Raw genomic sequence first — 15,452 nt, forward strand, 5'->3', positions numbered from 1 at the left:
GGTGAGCAGTCTCACCGAGAGCCTGGGTATGCAAAAGAAATCAACAGGAATCTTTGATAGTCCTGTTCAGGACCTGGCCTTATTTGGAAGGCAGTGGAGAGTCTCTTTGACTTTTGAGCAATTTGCTCAGAAATAAACTTCATCACTTTTTTAAGATTTATTTATCTATTTTGAGAGAGAGAGAGAGAGAAAGGATCCCAAACAGGCTCCACACTGTCAGCAGGGAGCCAGATGTGGGGCTGGAACCCACAACCCATGATATCATTACTTGAGCCAAACCCAAGAGCCAGAAGCTTAACCAACTGAGCCCCTCAGGTGCCTCAGAACTAAACTTTAGATAAATTAATCTGGCATAGTTGGCTACTGCAATAGGTTACAGGAGCAAGACAGAGCCTGGACTGCAAAGGTGGCGGTAATGAAAAGGTTTTGACAAAACTTCCAATTAATTAAGGAAGGATGAGGATACATCAAATTATTGCCAAAAATATCATACAGCCATTAAGAAATCTGTGGACAATACAGCCAAAATAGCACAATAACAGTAGATTACAAAATATTATGCTCCAGAGCAAACACTGAAATGCAAACATGATAGAAATAAAAGTTAAATGAATACATGCATCAATTAATAATGGTTCTTTCAGAGGTATGGAATTTCCAGTGCTTTTTATTTTATTTGTGTGTGTAACTGAGTTTTTCAGATTTTTTAATGGTGAATATGTTTTAGTTTTATACTCAGAATAAATGGAATTCTTTTTTATTTTTTTGAAGTTATTCATCAAAGAAAGATGATAATTAAGGTTTTTCTATCAGTAGCGTGGAAAATGATTTTAGTATTGATGGAAAAAGAGAAGTCAGAGAGCCAAAAATTCAGTCAGGGTTATAGAAGCAAATGTGTGCAGTTGTTTTGGAGGACAGTGTTAATGAGGAGTATTAGATGTCAACTTTCCTATTAGAGATATTGACATTGAAGTGACCCAGCCCTCCAATACAAATCCCCATACCTGAGCTATGGAATTGGAGCTCATAAAAACAGTAGTCATTCATTTACTCATTTATTTGTCCATGCATTGAAACAAAGTAGTTTTATATATAGCAGCAATGATTCAGATTCTACACTGGATACTGAACTCACAATCAAAAAGATTCCACCACAGGTTCTAAAACAGTTCATAATCTAGTAGGGAAATCAGCCCAAAGCCAGGCAATTGCAACATACCAGTGATTCTCAGCCATTAGCCTGTATCAGAATCACCTGGAGACCTTGTTAAAATACAAATTCCTGAGCCAAACCCTAGAGTTTCTGATTCACATGATGTGCTTTGGGGCCTCAGATTTTGCCTTTCCAAGTTCCCTGGTGACAGTGATGTGCTACTGGCTTGGGGTTCCGGTTCTGAGAATCACTGCAAGATATAGATAGATAGTTAGATGATAGGTGATAGATGATAGACAGACAGATAAATAGATAGATGATAGGTAGGTAGGTAGGTAGGTAGATGATAGATAGATAGATAGATAGATAGATAGATAGATAGATAGATACAAAGATAGATAAACGCTATAACATGGGGGCTATTGTAAAGGGAGCACAGGATGCTCTATAATACATGGGAAAGGTTTCCAGCTTCATAAGGACAGATGTCCCAAAGGACTAAAATCTGAAAAATGAGCATAAATGACTATAATGTGATATCCTTTTTAAGGAAAGGGCAATAACGTGTGCAATGGCTTAGAAGCAGAGACAAACCTCACCTCCTAAGGAATATTCAGCAAAAAGGAGGTAGTAATAGATTTTGAAGAAAATCAAAGAAGACAATGGTAAGAATAGAACAACCTTTGGAAAGTTCCAACATATAGAAGGGAAAAATAAATTGTAAATGACAAAGATGAGAGAAGGAACCATCAAGGAGGATGTAGAAAAGAAAGGTATTAGAGAGTCAGATGAGGAAGAAAATTTTTTCAAAAGGTTAAATTCTGTCAAGAATAATGAGGACTAAAATCAGCTTCTGAATGTGGAAAACAGGAGTCAATAGTGTAGCAGAATATTGGGCACAGGATTCAGATTTCACCAAAATATGATGACAGTAAGAACAAAAAAGAACCATTTTCTACTCAGTAACCTAAAGGCTGCACCTTACTTAAATGACTTTCAGTGAATTATTGGAGGTAGAGGAGGGGAGAAATTAGTTGCTTGAAAATATTGTGTTGATATTCTTTTATTTCATTTTTATGAAAGAGGATCACATTGAATTTTAGGGAAACACATACTGCTTTTAGCAATAACTACCGTGCAGTATTCTTTGACTTCAGTTTTAGAGTTTTATTAACCTATTAACTTATAATGTACGTTTGTGTACATTGCAAAGCCTCTGGTCTCTGGTGTTTCATTGTCCCTGCAATTGGACAGCTGTGTACATATGTGGTTGTGCTGAAATTATGCCTTTGCAGAAAGGCATACTTTTAAAGAACTGGTGCAGAACCCTCGGTGGGAATATGGAGTCATGAACATAAGACAGGCTATATTTTGTAAGGACATTTTCCGTTCTGCTTCTGATCCAATTTATCTGATTCAACAGTGCCCACTGTGAGAAAACTTTATCCTACTTGACTATCCTGGTATGTAGCTTAAATCTAAAAGCAGACAAAATTCAGAAGATGTCCTAGCCCTCTTTAAGGCAGAAAAAAATCTTCATTCCAATGTCACACTCCTAGAATTTTATCTATATATCTGGGGAGGGGGGGAGACAATTCTGAAGTCACCTTCTTCCAAAAGTAAAGGTGTATGAAATACACTACACTGCTTTCTGAGGCATTTTTCTTCAGATTACAGTTGAGATGTGTGCATGTCAGAATCACTCTTCACCCTTAACCCTGTGAATCACCTAGTCAGTTCACCTTCGAAAGAGTCTCTAACTTCAGGAGCTTATTATATTTTAACATGACCAATTTAATAGTCTTCTAAATATTTCCTAATTCCAGTTTTACTCCAAGCCATTCTCCCTACTACAAACACATTTCTTTTTCTTTTTTTTTCTTTTTTTTCTACATTTATTTATTTTTGAGAGACAGAGAGAGACAGCGTGAGCAGGGGACTGGCAGAGAGAGACGGAGACACAGCAGAGTCTGAGGCAGAGTCCAGGCTCCGAGCTGTCAGCACAGAGCCTGACTCGGGGCTGGAACTTATGAACTGTGAGAGCATGACCTGAGCCGAAGTCGGATGCTTAACTGACTGAGACATCCAGGCGCCCCCACATTTCTTTTTCAAATGCAGAAATGACCACATCCCTCCCTTGCTGATAACCTTTGACAGAATCCTAGTTAACTAAGAATAAAATCCAAATGCCTTTTCACTGATTCACAGTCTAAAATCCTCCACAAGCTGGCCCTTATCTACAGTTCTCTGTGCTATGATAATCCCCTGTTCCCCCATGTTAGCCTATGTTCTGGCCATACTGTCCTAAGCTCCATTTCCTGATGATACCATGTATCTTTACATCTCTATGACTCCTTTTACAACTGAAAACACCTTAACATTCTTGCTCCATTTCTTTCCCTGCTCTGGTCCATCTGAGGAAATATTTCTTACCTCTAAAACTGTTGAAATGTCACTATATACTGTGAAACCTGCCCTGTTCCCTATAACCAGGTAACAGAATTGTATTCTGTATTCTTGTATTCTTGTATTCTTGTATTCAAACTCTTTGTTCATATAACTAAATAGTTGTGGTATTGTACAACTGTTTATACACATGTCTGCTTCACATGAGCCTCTTTCACAGGTGGGACTGTGTCCTGTTCATCTTTACTTTTTGTTACACTAAGCATGTCAGTCAGAGTTATTACTATATTTATAAACCACCTCTAAAACACACGATTCTATTCTCTCTACAAATCTGTCTATTCTAGATACCTCACAGAAATGGAATCATGATATTTGGCCTTTTGTGCCTGAGTTTTCCACGTATAATAATATCTTCAAGGTTCATCCATGTGCTAGAATGTGTCAAAACCTCATTACTTTTTAAGGCTGAACAACATTCCACTATATGTACCTACCATATTTTGCTTCTGCATTCATCTGTTGATGGAAATAGGGTTGTTTCCACCTTTTGGTCATTATGAATAATACTGCTAGGAACATTGATGTACCTATATGGGGCTGAGTCTTGGTATACACCCAGGAATAAAATTTCTGAATCATATGATAATTTTATTTATATTTAATTATTTTGAGGGAATATCATACTATTTTCAGCAATGGCTTCAGCTTTCTACATTTCCACAATGAACAAAAGCTCCATTTTCTCCACATTTTTGCCAACACTTATGTTCTGCTTTTGTTAAAAATAGTATCCGGCATCATGTGTGTGAAGTAGAATCTCATTGTGGTTCTGATTTTATTTCCCTAATCATTAGTGATATTGAGCATATTTCATGGGCTTATTGGCCATTTATATACTTTATTTGCATAAATATCTATTCAAAAATTTTGCTCATTTCTAAATTAAACTGTTTGGTTTTTTGTTGTTGAGTTTTAGGGATTTTAAAATATATTTTGGATATTAATCTCTTAGCAGATAGATGATTTGCAAATGTTTTCTCCCATTCTGTGGGTTGTCTTTTCATTCCCCTGGTAGTGTCCTCTGTTGCACAAAAGTTTTTCATTTTAATAAAGTCTAATTGATCTATTTTTTCTTTACTTTCCTGTGCTTTTGGTGTCATATGAAAGTAATCATTACCAAATTTAATACCATGAGTTTGTTGTCCTATGTTTTCTTGAATTCTGCAGTTTTAGTTATTATTTTGAGGCCTTAGATCCATTTAGAATTAATTTTTGTAAATGGTGCAAGGTAAGGGTCCAACTTCATTCTTTAACATGTGGATATCCAGCTTTCCCAGTACCATATGTTCAAAAGACTGCTCTTTATCCACTGAAAGATCTTGGCACCCATGTCAAAAATCATTTAACCATATAAGTATACCTTGCAAATACTGCAGGTTCCATTCTTGACCCCCACAACAAAACAAGTCAAATGAACTTTTTGTTTTTTATTTTTCAGTGCAAACTGTAGTCTACTAAGTGTGCAATAGCTTTATTTAAAATAAAAACAAAACAAAACATAAAAAACATGTATATACCTTACCTATAAATATTGCTAAAACATGATAACCATCATCTGAGCTTTCAGTGAGTCATAATGTTTTTGCTAATGGAGGGTCTTACTTGGTGTTGATGGCTGATGACAGATCAGGGTGGTGGTGGCAGAGGGTGGGGTGACTGTAGCAATTTCTTAAAATAAGATAAAAATGAAGTTTGTTGGGCGCCTGGGTGGCTCAGTCGGCTAAGCATCTGACTTCAGCTCGGGTCATGATCTTGCAGTCCGTGAGTTCGAGCCCCAGGTCCGGCTCTGTGCTGACAGCTCAGAGCCTGGAGCCTGTTTCAGATTCTGTGTCTCCCTCTCTCTCTGATCCTCCCCCATTTATGCTCTGTCTCTCTCTGTCTCAAAAATAAATAAACGTTAAAAAAATTTTAAAAATGAAGTTTGTTGCCTCAATCCTCCTTTCATGAACAATTTCTCTGCAAAATGTGACAGTTTGATAGCACCTACCCACAGTAGGATGTTTTTCAAAATTAGAATCAATCCTCTCAAACCCTATCGCTGCTTTATCTACTCAGTTTATGTAATATTCTAAATCTTTTGTTTTCATTTCAACAATCTTCACCAAGAAGATTTCAAGAATCTTCACCAAGAGTACATTCCGTCTCAAGAAACCACTTTCTCTGGTCATCCATAAGAAGAAACTCATTTGAAAAAGGAACACTCATGCACAGTTGATGGATATGAAAACTGGTGCAGCTACTGTGGAAAACAGTATGAAGATTCCTCAAAAAATTAAAAATAGAATTATCATATGATCCAGTAATTCCACAACTGAGTATTTACTCAAAGAATATGAAAACACTAATTTTAAAATATATAAGACTCCCTATATTTACTGTAGCATTATTTACAATAGCCAAATTATGAAAACAATCCAAGTGTCCATCGATAGATACATGGATAAAGAAGATATGGTGTATATATACAATAGAAGATTAATGAGCCATGAAAAAGAATGAAATCTTGCCATTTGTAATGATGCGAATAGAGGTTGAGTGTATAATGCTAAGTGAAATAGTCAGAGAAAGACAAATACTGTATGATTTCACTCATATGTAGAATTTAAGAAACAAAACAAAGAAAGAGAGATAAAAAAACAAAAACAAAAAACAGAATCTTAACGATAGAGAACAAACTGATGATTACCAGAAGGGAGGTGGATGGGAGGATTGATGAATGGGAAAAGGAGATTATGAGCACACTTATCATGAGCATGTATGGAGTTTTCGAATCGCTATATTATCACCTGAAACTAATATGATGTGTATATTAACTATACTGGAATTTTAAAAAAAGTTTTAAGTTAACTAAAGAAAAAAATAAGCAACTCATTTGTTATAAGATTTATCAAGGGATTGCAGCAATTCAGTCCCATCTTCATGCTCCACTTCTAACTCTAGTTCTCATGCTATTTCCATCACACCTGCAACCAACACCTACTATCAAACACCTGCCTCCACTGAAGTCTTGGGCCCCTAAAAGTCATCATGAGAGCTGCAATCAACTTCTTCCAAACTCCTGTTAATGTTGATATTTTGACCGCTTATCTATGAATCACAAATGTTCTTAATGGCATCTCAAGTGGTGAGTCTTTTTCAGAAGGTTTTCAATTTACTTTGCCCAGATCCATCAGAGAAAGCACTCTTTATGGCAGCTCTAGTCTTATGAAACATAATTCTTAATACTTGAAAGTAGAAATTACTCCTTGATCCACGGGATACAGAATGGTTGTGTTAGCAGGAATGAAAACATTATTCTCATTGTATATCTTCATCACAGCTCTTGGGTGACCAGATGCATTGTCAATGAGCAGAAATATTTTGAAAGGCATATTTTTTTTTCCTGAGGAGTAGATTTCAACAGTGGGGTTAAAATATTCAGTAAATCATGTTGTAAGCAGATATGCTGTATCCAGGCTTTGTTGTTCCATTTATAGAATGCCAGCAGAGTAGATTTGGCATAATTCTTAAGGGCCCTAGAATTTTTGGAATAGTAAATGAGCACGGGCTTCAACTTAACGTCACCAGCTGCATCAGCCCCTAACAAGAGAGCCAGTCTGTTCTTTGAAATGTTAAAGCCAGGCACTGATTTGTCCTCTCTAGCTATGAAAGTCATAGATGACATCTACTTCCAATAGAAGCTTGTTTTGTGCACATCGAGAATCTTTTGTTGAGTGTCATCACCTTCATAAATCATCTTATCTCAGTCTTCAGGATAATCTGCTGCCGCTTGACATTAACACCGGCTGTTTCATCTTACGTTTTTGTGAGAGACATCTTTCCTTAAACTTCATGAGCCACCTCTGCTAGCTTCAAAACTTTTTCTGCAGCTTCCTCATCTCTCTCAGCATGCATTGAAGAGAGCTAGGGCCTTGCTCTGGATTAGGCTTTGACTTAAGGAAATGTTGTAACTGGTTTGATCTAGCCAGACCACTCAAACTTTCTCCATTATCAGCAATAAGGCTATTCTACCTTCTATCATTCATGTGTTCCTCGGAGTAGCACTTTTAATTTCCTTCAAGAACTTTCCCTTTGCATTCACAACGTGGCTAACTGTCTGGCACAAGAGGCCTAGCTTTTGGTCTATCTCAGCTTTGATATGCCTTTCCCTATAAGCTTAATCATTTTTATAGAAAGTGAGAGATGTGAAACTCTCCCTTTCACTTGAACACTTAGAGGCCATTATTGGGTTATCAACTGGCCTAACTTAAATATTGTTGCACCTCAGGGAATAGGGAGGCCAGAGAGGAGGGAGGAATTAAGAGGAATGGCCAGTCTGTGTAGCAGTCAGAGCATACACATTTATCAACTAAGTTTGTTGTTTTATATGGGTGTGGTTTGTAATGCCCAAAACCAATTACAAGAGTAACATCAAATATTCTTGATCACAGATCACCATAAAAACTATAATAATGATTAAAAATTTGAAATACTGTAAGAGTTACCAAAATGTGACACAGAGACACCAAATGAGCAAATGCTATTGGAAAAATGGTGTCGATAGACTTGCTTGATACAGGGTGCCCATAAACCTTGGTATGTAAAACAAACAAACAAACAACAACAACAAAAAACAGTATCTGTGAAGCACCGAAAAGTGAAGCACAATAAAATAAGTATGCTTGTATATGCAAAGATTTATTTCTGGGCTATCTGTTCTGTTCCATTGACCTATAAGTCTACTATAAGTCTACTTTTATGCCAGTACCATACTGATTTGATCACTGTAGTTTCTAATTTTTGAAATTAGGAAATGTGAGTCCACCAACTTTGTTCTTCTTCCTCAGGATGGTTTCAGCTATTTCAGGTATCTTGAGATTCCATATGAATTTAAGATGTGTTTGTCCTATATCTGCAAAATCATTGTTGGGATTTTGCAATAGGGATTGCATTGAATCTGCATATTGCTTTGGGTAATACTGTTATCTTACTGTTATTAAGTCTTAAAATCCATAAACAAAGTTACTTTCCATTTATTTAAGTCTTCTTTAACTTCTTCCAGCAATGTTTTATAGTTGTCAGTATATAGGTCATCCCTGTCCTTGGGTATAATTATTCCTAAGCATTTTATTCTTCATGATGCAATTAATTGTAAGTGGAACTATGCTTCTAATTTCCTTTTTAGATTGTGTATTGTCAGTATACAGAAAAGCACTGATTTTGGAATGTTGAGTTTGTACCCTGCAATGTTAATCAACTTCATTTTATTAGCTTTTAACGGTGTGTGTGTGTGTGTGTGTGTGTGTGTGTGTGTGTGTGTGTGTATGATCTTTAGGGTTTTCTAAATATAAGATCTTGTCATTGATGAACAATGATAATTTTACTTCTTCCTTTCCAATTTGAGTACCTAAAAAATGTCTTTTGAGTTGGATTTTTTCAGGGAAGTAAAAAAGGCAAAGGAGTTGAGTGAGCTACAGGAGTAGAACATGGGCCCCCAGGACCTGCTGAGAGCTCATCAGCCCTTTCCTCTGTATCTGGTGTCTGCTGTCCCAACTACATCCACTGCCCATGCTCACTGATAAAGACTATTTTTGATGCTGACTTTCTTTCTGAGTGACCTTCATTTCTCCATCCTCATAGATACCTATTCAAACGAGCTTCCATTAGACTTTGTATACTGGGTTCTCTGGCACTCCTGGAAAAAGCCAACTTAATTTCACGAGGTCCCAATCTACCTTCTTCAGGCTTCTTCCTACCTTCTAAGAGTATGTGTGGCCAAGGTGTCAGCATATTGTAGCCTAAGCCCTTCCCATTTTTAAATATTAAATCAGATAGGGTATTTTATTACATCCTGCTCTCATTTGCCTTAGGAAACTCTCATACATCTAAACTAGGTTCATAATATTTAGGATTTTCAGACTGTCTCAAGGTTTTTATGTTTTCCTCTAGGTTTCAGGAGTTTGTATTTCTGGGCGTCTCACTTGCACAGGCCATGTAAGACACTTGGAGAGCCCCCAGACATGTGTTCACATGATCTTTTGTTCTAATAAAATTTGCCACAACTATTTTGAGATCTTGCTAAGGGAATTTGAGTTGAGAGAAGTTGAAGGTATACATTTGGTTTGGATTTAGTAGTATAGTATAAGAGGTTGAAAGTCACCTCTTTATATGTCCTTTATTACCCTCATACTTATGCTACTGACATCATATTGGGACAGAACATTTGTTTCCCCTAATCTCATGCCCTTCTTTCCTCAGACCTTCTGAAACAAACTGCAAAAACAAAGATTGAATCATCTTCCTAGTTTCTGTACAGAAAGTGATATTACAAAATTAATTGCTATTATTTAGGAGGTGATCAATGTGTGTAGCAGAAAGAAAGAAGAAAGGAACAAAGGAGACAGAGGGAAAGGGTAACAAAGGAAAGCAAGGGGAAGAAAAGAAAGAAAAAATTTCATAAATGTGTATCTTGGATATAATTACACAAATATTATATCACATTTTTGGATTTGGGGATATTTTAATATTTATCAGCATTTTAAATTAATAACTAGTTGTCATTTATTTTTGCATTCTAAAAAATACTCATTGTTTTCCTTAAAGAAGGCCCTCAAAATTATGTGAGTTTCAGGCCCCACACAGCCTGGTCTGCCATAGTTAAACCATACATTTTTCATAAAAAGCTACCTGTCATCTGAAATGATAAAACTAACACAGATTCCACTGCAGTATTTCATCTGAACTCCGTCTTGATAACAACCATTGACTTTGTTTGCTTCCTTAGGGAATATTTCAGTACCAGATAAAGAAGACTTTTTACATATTCTACAATATCTAATCCTTTGTACAGACAAGTGATTCCTTTCCCTCCACCTCCCTCTTCATGTGGCATTTTTTTCTGAAAGAATTTCTATTTTATTTCTAAAATTTGGTTGCAAGTGGCAAAATAGTGTGCTAACCATAGGACTTAATACTGACAGCCTGCAGTGTTCCAGGCAGGAATCTAAGTACTTGATTATATTAATGTCTTTAATCCAATGAGGAAGGCCCTACCAGTATTCCCTTTTTACTCTCAGGACAATGGAGACACAAAGAGATAGAATGATTTATGCAAAATTACAGAAGGAACTCTAGGTTGGAAGCCAAGGGTCTTAAGTTAGCTTTACTTTGCTTCAAACTGATTTTTTGTCCACAGAAGAATCTTATTAAGTCTCCTAGGACTCATTTTCCCAGAAGTTACAGGTATGCATGCACTGGGGTAGATGCGGTGGAGAGTGTATGAGTTTGCCGATTTCTCTAAGGTTACTTCAGATTTGAACATACAGATTTAATGCTATCATTTGATGCATATACTTTTTCTCTTGAAAGATTTCTGGAAACAATTACTTAAAAAGTGAAAATAAATCTAAGTAATTTAATTTTTTCCTCAGATATTTCAATATTGGCATTGATACAAATAATCTTAAAAATCTTAGTTAATATAACAAAAGCACTTTGTGGATTAAAAAGATGAGTTATGTGTAAGTACCTATAGGTCTGATTAGCTCAGTGTCATGGCATGTAGAGAAAATTAAAATAACTAGATATATGATACCTCAAATACTTCTAAGCTAGTATGTGAGGAGAATTTATATGACATTCACTTAAATTGGCAACACCATAATAATTTTAGAATTATCACAACCATCAAATGGTAATGACATCAAATTCAATGTTCCAATTCTGTGCATTCTTTTCTCAGTTGCTTAAATGGTATTCTACCACCAAATATTTCCTGCTTTCTGTGCCAGTTTTCCTCTATTTCCTTAGTTTTGATAACTTTTCTTTTTTGTCTTCTCTCATATTATACTTCATTTATAGGAAATTGTCCTTGCATTTTAAGTAAGCCATGCAATATTTGTCATCATGAATCTCCATAGCCACATCTTTATGTTCAATGCTAATGCCATTTCAGGACTGGGGAAGGGGTGTGTGAGGACACATAATTTGTCCTGGACTCCTACAGGTTTATAGAGAATTTATTAGACTGAATTCAACTTTGGTCTCACAATTGTTGTAATCTCCTTACTCCATGAAGGGATGAACCCTGCATGACAGGATTACACTAAAACTTCTCATGAGGCTTCAACTTGCCTTTGGATACACATATAAAAAACTGAAATAACATTTTTTTTTTTAGCATATGCTAGGCAGCTTAGCATTTATTCATTAAAGCAGACAGGAAATCAATTTATTTTAAATAACACTTTAAGTAATGGATTCTCCATGTCCTAAATCTAAATAGAATTGTTGCAATTTGTCCATCTCCTTTTGGTTCTCTAGATACATCTAAGGATGGTGGTAATTATTCAGGGAGGTTGGGTGTTCTAGAGCTATATACATTTAGACAAGGCAGCAGAAGCCATTTCATCTCCTACCAACCCATGATCTTTGGATTTCTCTTGTCTATCCTCTTAACTCTTTACCGTTTAGTTGTTTTAATCATGATTAGTTTTTCATTTTTCATTGTCTACTGGCACAGTTTCTTCTTTTCTGATAGTTCTAATTCCAAAGAAATGGCTTTTGTTTTTCTAACTTATGTTTAGATTTGGGTTGTATCATCTCCCTAAGTAACTTTTAAAAATGGGAGCATGGGTGTGGGGAAGCAAGCTGATTTCTGGGAGCGTACAGCTTTTTGAAAGAAAGATATACATTTCCTTTGTGTATTATAATATGAGTTTTCTTAAGTCTCAATCCATACTGATAGAAAAAAAAAGAAAAAAAATTCAACCTAGGACTACTTAGGTTTTGGTAAATGTAATAAACAACAACAACAACAAAGGTCTATAGAAGGCAACCACTTCCACATGAAACTCAAACAATTTATTTCTTCTATGCTAATTATCAAGACAGGATAATCTATCAAATAACATAAGTAAATGAGCAAAGAAAAGCAAATCAAATAACTTGTTTAGTATACTATAACAAAATCACCAATAAGTTGGTTTTACAGACAAATGAAAATGGAATTTTGGGTTAGATCTCACATTTTAACCCAGCTCCAGTATGTATTAGTTTTATGTGATTTTAGACAAATTGTTTACTCTCTGAGCCTCAATTTCCTTATCTGTAATGGTTATAAGATACTTATTACAAAGGTCATTAGCAGAATTTAATTAGCTAAATAAAAATAACTAATACACACCTAGTACAGAGGTAGACATTTTATGAATGTTTGTTTCTAGGCCGATAGTTTGGGAAAAAGATACAAGGAATACTTTAGAAATTTAAACAGTATATACAGAAACACACATATATACAGAATTTCCAATAATGAATAACTGAATAATGAATAACTGAAATAAGAGAAAGTTTGCCTTAAAAAAATTCTGAAAACAATAATGTATGTTACAACTTCAGTTAACTGAAACTAATTTCCAACAATGAAAAAGCAGAAGCAACAGAGATTTTTGGATCCTTATAATCTGCTCCTCAGGGATTTAATAAATTTGGAATTTGGAGTAGAAGAAATACCTACTATCTTCCAAATCATTTGGGTTCAAGGAGAGGAATTAAAAATGAATTTGATATCTTTGCCAAAATAATAACCCCTTTTGAAAACAAATTTTATATCAGAAATATTACAAACTTTCTTCTAATGTAATATCTAATTCCTTGTAAACATAATGGCAAAATGCAAGCTAATCATTAATTGCCAAAATGTGTTTTATAATAAGAGGTTGGCTAAAGTAAAAAGAAAAAAATATATATATACATATATATATACATATATATGTATATATAGATATATATATATAGGCATTTCTGAATGCTTATAATTAAATATTTCTTCCATATATTTGAAATTTTATCTAGAGTTCTTATGTCATTAGTGATTTAATTTTTTTAATTGTTAAAAAATATTTGCTATGTACATTCTATTTATCTAGGAAAGAAAATATTAGATAGGACAAACTCAGAAAATATTTTATTTAATGGTTTTAAGGGAGAAAATCATGCACAAATATTTAATAAAGGCTAATGAGTATGTAAAATCCAGATCATAAAAGCAATATTTTCTCTAAGCTTCCAAAATGTGTTAAGAAGATATATATATAGGGTCTAAGGTATAAATAAATTGAAATAGTCAAGAATAACTTACTCTTTCTCCCTTTCTCATTACTTTGTTCTCACTCTTTGTCTCTCCCTCTGATAGGTCCCTACAAGAGAAATTTCCTTAATGTCTGTGACTTATATTTCAGGATACTATGTCTGCTGCAACCCTACTCTATGCTACCATTTTCTCCCAATGGGACACTGAAATAGCTTTAATCCTACTCCTAGCCGCTCTCTGCAAATGGATATTTCCAAATCATGAATCTCATGAAGCTCCCAGCTCCCTTTTTATCATTGTTTTAAGTTGATTTATTTATTTTGAGAGACACAGAAAGAGCAAGTGCAGGAGGGGCAGAGAGAGGAAGCGAGAAAATCCCAAGCAGGCTCCGTGCTAATCAGTGGCAGAGCCTGACATGGGGCTTGATCTCATGAACCATGAGATCATCACGTGAGCCCAAACCAAAAGCCAGATGCTTAACCCAGGTCCCCCCCTTTTTATCTTAAAATACATTGAAAAAGAATAAAGCCTTGATATATCTAACACTTATCTCTCTAGCATTATTTATCATTAGTCTCCCAAACTTTCTACACTTCTTCCTTGTCTATATTTTTCTCAGTAACTAATTCATCTAATAGAGGTCATATCAAACATCACTTTCTCAGAGAAGCTTTACCAAATCTAGGCCAATTTCTTTGATGATATACTCTCATAAAATAATGTCCTTTTTCTTTGAGTATTTATCTCACTATGTACTGGGATGTTCATTAGAGTCAACAGTGGCTTCATTTGATAAATGTATGATCCACACTTCTCATCTTACTGCAGAGCAGGTATTTTAATGTTTTAATGTTACTTCTCTAGGGTGTGTGTAGAATGTCAAGTAGAATCCCATTCCCTTATAACCAGGGCCCCAGTGTAGCTTTCCTCCTATTCAGCAGGCCTACACACTTAGTAAAGCCTTTCCCAAGTGAAGGAGTGCATCCCTACAAGGAACACTTATACCAGTACATAGGATGATGAAAATATGTCCATATTGTTTTATTTATAACTGAACACTGTAGTCACAGAAAAAAAAAAAAAAAAACTAGAGGCATTGACAAAGTTTGTATTTAACAGAGAAAGTATTGGTCAAATCTTCATATTATGATTTTTCAAGTGCTATTCCAAGCTGAGAAATATCTATCAATGGACTGGATCACCAGGCTTCCCCTATTTATATATCCAGTGCTCAATCCTAGGGGGACCAGAGTTACAGAAAGGTGAATATGAACATGGCAGTTTCCCCACTGAATTACCATACTCAAAGATTTTCCATTTGGCTACTTCTTCAGATTTTAATTATGTGACTTCATCAGCTACGGGTCAAAAGAGAAAAACAGGGGAAAATAGATAGATAGATAGATAGATAGATAGATAGATAGATAGATAATACATAGATAGATAAATAGATAGACAGAGAAAGAGGGAAAGAGAGAGAAAATTCCTTCAGAGTGAAGTAATGTTGCCTTTCTCAAATCAGAAGGTTTGTCTACAGTTTGGGCAACTCAATCTTTGTATCTTTTTCCTTAATCTATCAAATTTGGAATATAACATCTAGTCTATAGAATTACATAGAACTGGAGAATAAGTACATTGGGGATGATTTAAAAACAAATGAACCACACTAACTTAAGTTATCATTATACCAAAAAAAAGTTTCCTTATTTTTTTTAAGTTATTAAGACTCTAAGTTTGAGGGGAATGTCACTTTCAGTC

At 35.1% G+C, this 15,452-nt stretch overlaps 1 protein-coding gene across 7 annotated transcripts in view; it reads right to left on the reverse strand.

Moving 5' to 3' along the window:
- The window catches only part of CTNNA3 (catenin alpha 3), a 1,731,503-nt gene that overhangs the window by 575,249 nt on the left and 1,140,802 nt on the right, over positions 1–15,452 (reverse strand). The window lies entirely within an intron of this gene.

The sequence above is a fragment of the Acinonyx jubatus genome, chromosome D2 (assembly GCF_027475565.1).
Source record: "Acinonyx jubatus isolate Ajub_Pintada_27869175 chromosome D2, VMU_Ajub_asm_v1.0, whole genome shotgun sequence".
NCBI classification, from domain to species: Eukaryota; Metazoa; Chordata; class Mammalia; order Carnivora; family Felidae; genus Acinonyx; species Acinonyx jubatus.